Source organism: Rhinopithecus roxellana, chromosome 16 (assembly GCF_007565055.1).
Source record: "Rhinopithecus roxellana isolate Shanxi Qingling chromosome 16, ASM756505v1, whole genome shotgun sequence".
NCBI classification, from domain to species: Eukaryota; Metazoa; Chordata; class Mammalia; order Primates; family Cercopithecidae; genus Rhinopithecus; species Rhinopithecus roxellana.
In genome coordinates, this window is record NC_044564.1 from 47,041,422 (window position 1) to 47,048,840 (window position 7,419).

Consider the following 7,419-nt stretch of genomic DNA (forward strand, 5'->3'; position numbering starts at 1 on the left):
CCACTGCACTCCAGCCTGGGTGATGAAGTGAGACTCTGTCTCAGGAAAAAAAAAAAAAAAAAAAAAAAAAAGCAAGGAAAGTCACACTGGACCTCTGCAGCACTAACAAGGTAAGGTCATGTCAGCAAGGATAAGAATGGTCCATGCATTACACCAGTTACAGGCTCCAGTTCAGATACCAGCAGAACACTCCAAAATTGCACCAGTCCCTCCCAGTGATCATGAGTCCAGGGAGCAGCCCAGACTAGCTATGACACAGCAGAAACCAACAATGTCAAAAGGATGCCAAGAACTCCCAATCTCCTCTGTCCTGCTGAAGTCGCTTAAGCCTCACATTCAGATGTCATCTTGAAGAGAAACAGAGTGAGCAGAAACCTGAAAGACCGAGCACTTTACCCAAAAGAGATAAAAAATTTACCTAAAGACATGATTTTCTTTATAAAATTGAATAAAATTCTGGTGAGACTGAAACTGTACTTGTCACCATTTGGGATGGGGTGATTGAGTGAGGATGATCTTTGCTGAAAACAGACCAAGTATAAAAAATAAGGAGCCATACTTTGTTGTCATTGCGTATTTGAGAACAGTGTAAATAACTTTACACTTCTGCTACAGTGGTGATTTTGAACTTTTTTTTCTTTCTGACTCCAGACAAAGAGATATTGAACTTTTAAGGGATAAGTACTATTAGTATCTTCCATGTGCAGACAAAGAAATCAAGCTTCAGAAAGTCTCTGTGACTTACATAAGATGACCCAACCAGGAAGAGGATGAGTCGGGTTTCGGGTTTCAAAAGGAATGTTGGTGTGACTGCAAGGGTTCTGCCCTGGTTTTACTGCTTGTTATCAACTCTTTTCAGGCCTTTTGTAGGTCCTTTTGGCTGTATAGGTACTTCTGCAAGAACTGAGACAAACCAGGAAAGAGTATCCCCTCAGGGAAGCATCTGGAACAGATAACCTGGGGACAAGTCAAGTCAGGAAGGCTATTACTTTAGAAACTGACCATGAATACTTGAGGATCTAGGACAAGAAATGAAATGTCACTAGAAAGGAAGTTGAACTCAGAAGCTAAGTGCATAAATCATGAAGAAGGTAAATGGGCCACAGGGCTGGTAGCTAACAGAGTTAAGAGACTGGGGCAATGATTGAGGTGTGGAGCAGAGAGGTTGGAATGTGAAGAACGAAATCCAGGAATCCTGAGCAAGCGTTCCTCTCACATGGGGCCCAGCTCATCTTGCCAGAGCAGCAGTAGCCTCATAAAGGAGCCAAACCAGGCATGAAAACAACCTCTTTCCAAAGTGCGATTATTACTCACTCACTCCCTCCCACTGCCCTGCATGCCCCAAGACTGCTATCTCCATCTGAATCTTAGTTGTCTTGAAAAATAAGTATTTTTATTATTTTATCGAAGTAATTTATGCAGGTAATTTTAGAAATTCAAATATAGAAAGGCTTAAAAGAAAAGCAGAAGTCACCTGTACCAACCTACTCCCTTTCCAATCCAACTCTTCACACTTTGCATTCAACTTCTGTAAATTTCCAAATGCCCCACGCACTCCCATGGCTCACACAGAACTGCACACGCCAGAACCTGTCCCAGTATTTCTTTTCTGGTTTTATTATCCCAAAGAGACGGAGAGGAGCCCAGCACAAAAGTCCCAAAATATAGAGCCTTGGTGAATACAAATAGATTGAGAGACAGTGTAGGCACGGGAGGGAAGCGAAGGTGTCCACCCAGGACCCTTTTGTTTCCCTGATTTCCATGGGCGGATGGATGGTTTCTCGCCATTGTCTGGGGTGTATTGTATACTTTGCCAGCTCAAGGGAATGAGTCAGCTTCTTGCTCCTCCTTTACTTCCCATCTGCTGATAATGCAACTCTCTACAACCTGTTGATCTCCATTAATAGTAAGAAGGCCATCAAACACACTTTGAGTTCAAAAACACATTTTTCCGTTTTGGTAGCAGAACTTTCTTCTGAGTTCTAGTGTTGCAGTGGCTCAAGTTTTCCTTTGTCTGCCATCCTAAAGGACATCATTCTTGTATTCATTCATTCAGCAAACATTTGCTAAGCATCCACTCTGGGTCAGGCATGTGATCAGCACACCGGACACAGTTTAAGTCCACAGTCTGTGCCCTTGTGCTGGAATGGCCTAGGAAGAAAGTCAGATGAAAAGGCCACGACAAGTCGGTTTGATGAAAGCTCTCACAGACAAGTTTCCATGGAAGCATTAGGATGGGCACTGCACTCCTGATTGAGTAGTCAGGGACAGCCTTCTGGAATGAGGATATTGAGGTGAGCTTTGAAGGCCAGCTATGAGCTAGGGTCTCTGCAGAGTATCTAGGGGCACTGAGTATGGCCAGAACAATCTTTCTCTGATCACAGCCCCAAAACTGCTGAGATATTCACAATCTGGCCAACATCTGTCAATTTTCTGGGTTAACATCCTAAATCTTGACTTTTTAGACAACAGCACCTGAATCCCAGCAGATACTGGCTGTTATTAGGCATTTCCCCAATTTGAGAACTCTATCTTTGGGCCCAGGTCTCTGCAGAGCTAAACAAAGCACCTTGTTCCAGCAGCCAGATCGCCCCTGCTCTTTGGGACTGCCTGGACTTCTGGTCCAGCTTTGCTGCTTCCCGAGACCCAGCTCCAATATTTGTCACCCAGACACTTTCTTCCTCTCAGAAGGGTCTGACCTCTCCAAGGCCCTGAAAGAGGAAGTAAATGCTTCTCACAGGTATATCCCCACTGTTTCAAGAAATTATACAAAGGATAGAGGAAGACACATGGAAGTCTCCAGAACCTTAGCCAGTCCAGAAATTTCACTTCGGTGTTTCATACCTTTATCTAAACACTTTGGTAGCTATTAAACTGAGATTTGTCCTAGGAAAGTAATATTTGGAGCAAATAAATTACAAAAAAAAAATAAAAATCAAAAAAAAGGTTTTATTTTGGTGGAAAGAAAGCAGTAACAGTGACACTGAGGAACAGAAAAGTGGAACCGGGCCAGGTTTGGTGGCTCACACCTGCAATCCGAGCACTTTGGGAGGCCGAGGCCGGTGAATCACGAGGTCAAGAGATTGAGACCATCCTGGCCTATATGGTGAACCCCTATCTCTACTAAAAATACAAAAATTAGCCAGGGGTGGTGACGGGTACCTGTAGTACCAGCTACTCGGGAGGCAGAGGCAGGAGAGTCGCTTGAACCTGCGAGGCAGAGGTTGCAGTGAACCGAGATCGTGCCATTGCATTCCAGCCTGTATGACAGAGCAAGATGCTGTCAGAAGAAGAGGAAGAGGAAGAGGAGGAGGAGGAGGAGGAGGAGGAGGAGGAGGAAGGAGGAGGAGGAGGAGTGGAAAGAAAGAAAGAAAAAGAAAGAAAAGAAAGAGAAAGAAAGAGAGAGAGAGAAAGAAAGAGAGAGAGAGAAAGAAAGAAAAAGAAAGAAAGAAAGAAAGAAAGAAAGAAAGAAAGAAAGAAAGAAAGAAAGAAAGAAAGAAAGAAAGAAAGAAAGAAAGAAAGAAAGAGAGAGAGAGAGAAAGGAAGGAAGGAAGGAAGAAAAGAAAAATGAAACCATTGAAGAGAGGAGAAAATTCAGGTCTAAAGGGCTGAGAGGTTGAAATTTCACAAGTTTGCTTAGGATTAGACCTGTTTGAAAGACGTGGAGAGAGAGAAACAAGGTAGGAAAAGAAGCAGGGGAAGAGGGAATAATAAGGGCACTATTAGAAGGAATGACTGAGCTGGGGCAGAGGCATAAGCAAGTAGGAGAATATAAAATGCTAAAACTAGAATCATGTAGACGGACAATTTTATAGGAAATGTACGTTAAAATAAGTACTGAAAACAGGCAAAGAAGACAAGATAGCAAAGCTTGAGTGATACCATACTTGGTTCTTAGAGAATCATTTTGTCTTCACCTGATTGCAGAAAAGTCCAGCCAAAGACTCATCAAATATGCTGTTTCCTGTTGTCATCTATGTGCGACTTCTTCTAGCTCATTACATCCCCAACATGGCTTCCCCTGTAGGGAACACACTTGTACCTGGGGCAAGAGTCGCTCCTCTTAACTTGTGACGTGCAGTGCGGGTTGAGTTCTGCTAAATTTCAAAGCTAAAATTAAATTTCTTCTGCCCACTTTTGTAAATTCCTTCTGAGTTACTTCTCTACCCCTCCCTGACTCATTTTCTGAGAGTAAATAGTCAAATGAACAAAGAGTCCAATTATTTTCCATGAGTAGGAGAAAGGAATTATAGCAACTCCAAGAAATCATTAGTCAAAATTAATGCATAGCATGGAAAATATTACACACACGCACAGGTACACACACTTACATTCACATATGCCACCTCCAAGAGTCTCTGTCTTCACTAACAATCTACTAAAAAGGCCAATCAAATTTTAGCCTAGATGAGGATATATACTTTCAATTTGTCTATTTGGTACACATGGATGGCTTTTTTCTGCATATTTTTTCAATAGAGTGCCCAACAGGGAATTGTAGCTTAGTATTTTAGAGATCAACCCACTGGGTTGGGGTGGGAAAATGGTCCATTCAAATTGTTCACCCACTATTGAGAAGTGGATCTTTCCAATGCAGAAAAAAATGTCAAAGAGGGAATTTTCTACCCATGTGTCTCTCTTGACAAAACTAGAGAAGAAAGGATTACTGTGCACTAGGCGTTTAGAATAAAGCTGGTGAGAACATACAAAAGGAATTTCGTGAAGCACTACCGAGGACTGCTTACAGGCCTCAATTGTAAGTAGTACATTTAGAAAACCATGTTACCCTGAAAACATTATTTATTTTTCTCTATGAGCTTTGGAAAGTATTGATTTGGAAATAAGGATTTCTTTGCCCACTGAGTCTTTTGGAAACATGTTCTGGTTATCTTTATGAGCCCAGCCTGTCTTCCTGGCTTTATATGGAAATCAATTTCTTTTGGCAACATACCCACTTCTTGATCTAAGGCATATGTGAGGTTTAACTACATCTCTTCAGAGCTTTGCAAATACTCATACTGAGTCTTTCTGGAAAAGGAAGAACTTTAACCCCATCTAAGGGAGTCTGGTCAAGAAGAAGGATTGTGGGTCACTCTAGCAAAAAATAGGATTCCTTGGTACAAGAGGGAGCTAGTTAAGCAAGAGCATGTTAGGGTAAGCATTAAGGAAGAACTTTTTTTGACAAACGCAATGTCTAACAAATTCTAAAACTGGCTATCAAGGAATATCTGTAATAGCAAACACTTGAAAGAATTACCCATGTTACAACATGATTTCTTTTAAATTGTTTAAGCAGTAAGAGGTTTATAATGCTGAAAGCTCTTAACTACACTAGGGGGAAAAAGCCACACTCACAAATCACTTCTATCATGCAGGTTTATTACAAAGTTACATAAGAATGTCGGCTCAGGAGATCTCACCATTGCACTCCAGCATAGGCAATAGAGTGAGACTCGCTCTCAAAAAAAAAAAAAAAGTTATCTGCTCGGCGCAGTGGCTCACACCTCTAATCCCAGCACTTTGGGAGGTCAAGATGGGTGGATTGCCTGACCTCAAGAGTTCGAGTCCAGCCTGGCCAAAATAGTAAAACTCCATCTCTACTAAAAATACAAAAACTTAGCCAGACATGGTGGCACATGTAGTACCAGCTACTCAAGAGGCTGAGGAATGAAAATCACTTGAACTCGGGAAGCAGAGGTTGCAGTGAGCAGAGGTCATGCCACTGCACTCCAGCCTGGGTTACAGAGTGAGACTCTATCTCCAAAAAAATAAAAATAAATTAAAAAGTAAAATGTTGGGGGGGGCGGAGCTCGGCGGAGACCGGGAAGGGTTCGCTGTGACTCCCGCTCCTCGAGTTGGGGGCTCCGTTTGACGCTGCTAGGCAGACAGCGAGTACCGAGCGCGGGTGACCGCGGTGTCCCTGGGCCACGCTCAACTGCGGTCAGAGACGACATGAGTGCCGCGGGGCTGCTGGCCCCGGCCCCAGCCCAGGCTGGAGTGCCGCCAGACCCCGAATACTACCCGGAGGACAAAGAGCTGGAGAGCGCTGAGGATGACCAGCGCAGCTGTCCGGGCCGCGAGTCGGAGGAAGACACAGGATGCTAGTGAAACTGACCTGGCAAAGCATGATGAAGAAGACTATGTAGAAATGAAGGAACAGATGTATCAGGACAAACTGGCTTCTCTCAAGAGGCAGTTGCAACAACTACAAGAAGGCACTTTACAGGAATATCAGAAAAGAATGAAAAAACTAGATCAGCGGTACAAAGAGAGGATACGGAATGCAGAACTCTTCCTCCAGCTGGAAACTGAACAAGCGGAACAAAATTACATTAAAGAAAAGAAGGCAGCAGTGAAAGAATTTAAAGACTAGAAGGTTGAGCTGAAAGAGAACCTGATTGCTGAGCTAGAAGAAAAGAAGAAAATGATCGAAAACGAAAAGCTGACAATGAACTGACTGGAGATTCTATGGAGGTGAAACCTATCATGACCAGAAAGTTGCAGAGGCGATCAAATGATTCCGTCCCCATCCCAAACAAGAGGAGGAAACCTGCTCCAGACCAGCTAAACTATTTGTTAACAGATGAACAGATTATGGAGGATCTGAGAACATTAAATAAGCTTAAGTCACCCAAAAGACCAGCATCTCCATCCTCTCCTGAGCACCTGCCTGTGACACCCGTGGAATCCCCCAGCCCAGAGGTTTGAAGCTCTGATAGAAGATGGCAAACTGTGATATGACAAAAGATGGTACCACAAGAGCCAGGCCATCTATCTGGAATCAAAGGACAACCAGAAACTGAGCTGCGTGATCATCAGTTCTGTAAGAGCCAGTGAGATCTGGGTGAGGAAGACAAGTGACAGCATCAAGATGAGGATCTACCTGGGCCAGCTTCAGCCCGGGCTCTTCATGATCTGCCAATGCTCAGCTGCTTGACTTTCTGCAGTGCTCTTCTCTTGACCCTTTTTCTGGAGTGGGTTTTATTTTTGTTTTGTTTTCTTCTTAATAGAAAAATGTTAACTTACTGGGAATAGCTACTCAGCTTTGGAAATGGAGAGCACTGTCGTGGATTCCTTAAGGCACTTTTGTGGCCGGCCACTTGGAACTTTGTCAGTCTTTTCTGCTTCAGCTTCTTCCAGACATCAGTTACCATGAGACTGTTTTACTTTCAGGAGTATTGGGGGTTTGATTTACTTTCCTTTTATCTCTTTATTTTTTGCTTATACTTGTTTTTGAAAACCTCCTGTGAGTTTGAAGGGACAGCTGTTTTTATTAATTATCTTTAGGTCTCTCTACCATGGAGAAGAACAGGAAGGGATATACTCTCCAGTGCATTTTCATGTTTTGAATCTGATTAGTGAATCAGGTAGCTACTTTGCCTGTTGAGCCCAATTCACTATTTCCCCAGAAGCTTGGGG

The 7,419-nt window shown here is 43.1% G+C and overlaps 1 pseudogene; it reads left to right on the forward strand.

Annotated features, from left to right (window-relative positions):
* The first annotated feature begins 5,952 nt into the window (after window positions 1–5,952).
* LOC104672129 lies at window positions 5,953–6,937 on the forward strand (annotated as a pseudogene).
* Window positions 6,938–7,419: the final 482 nt, after the last annotated feature.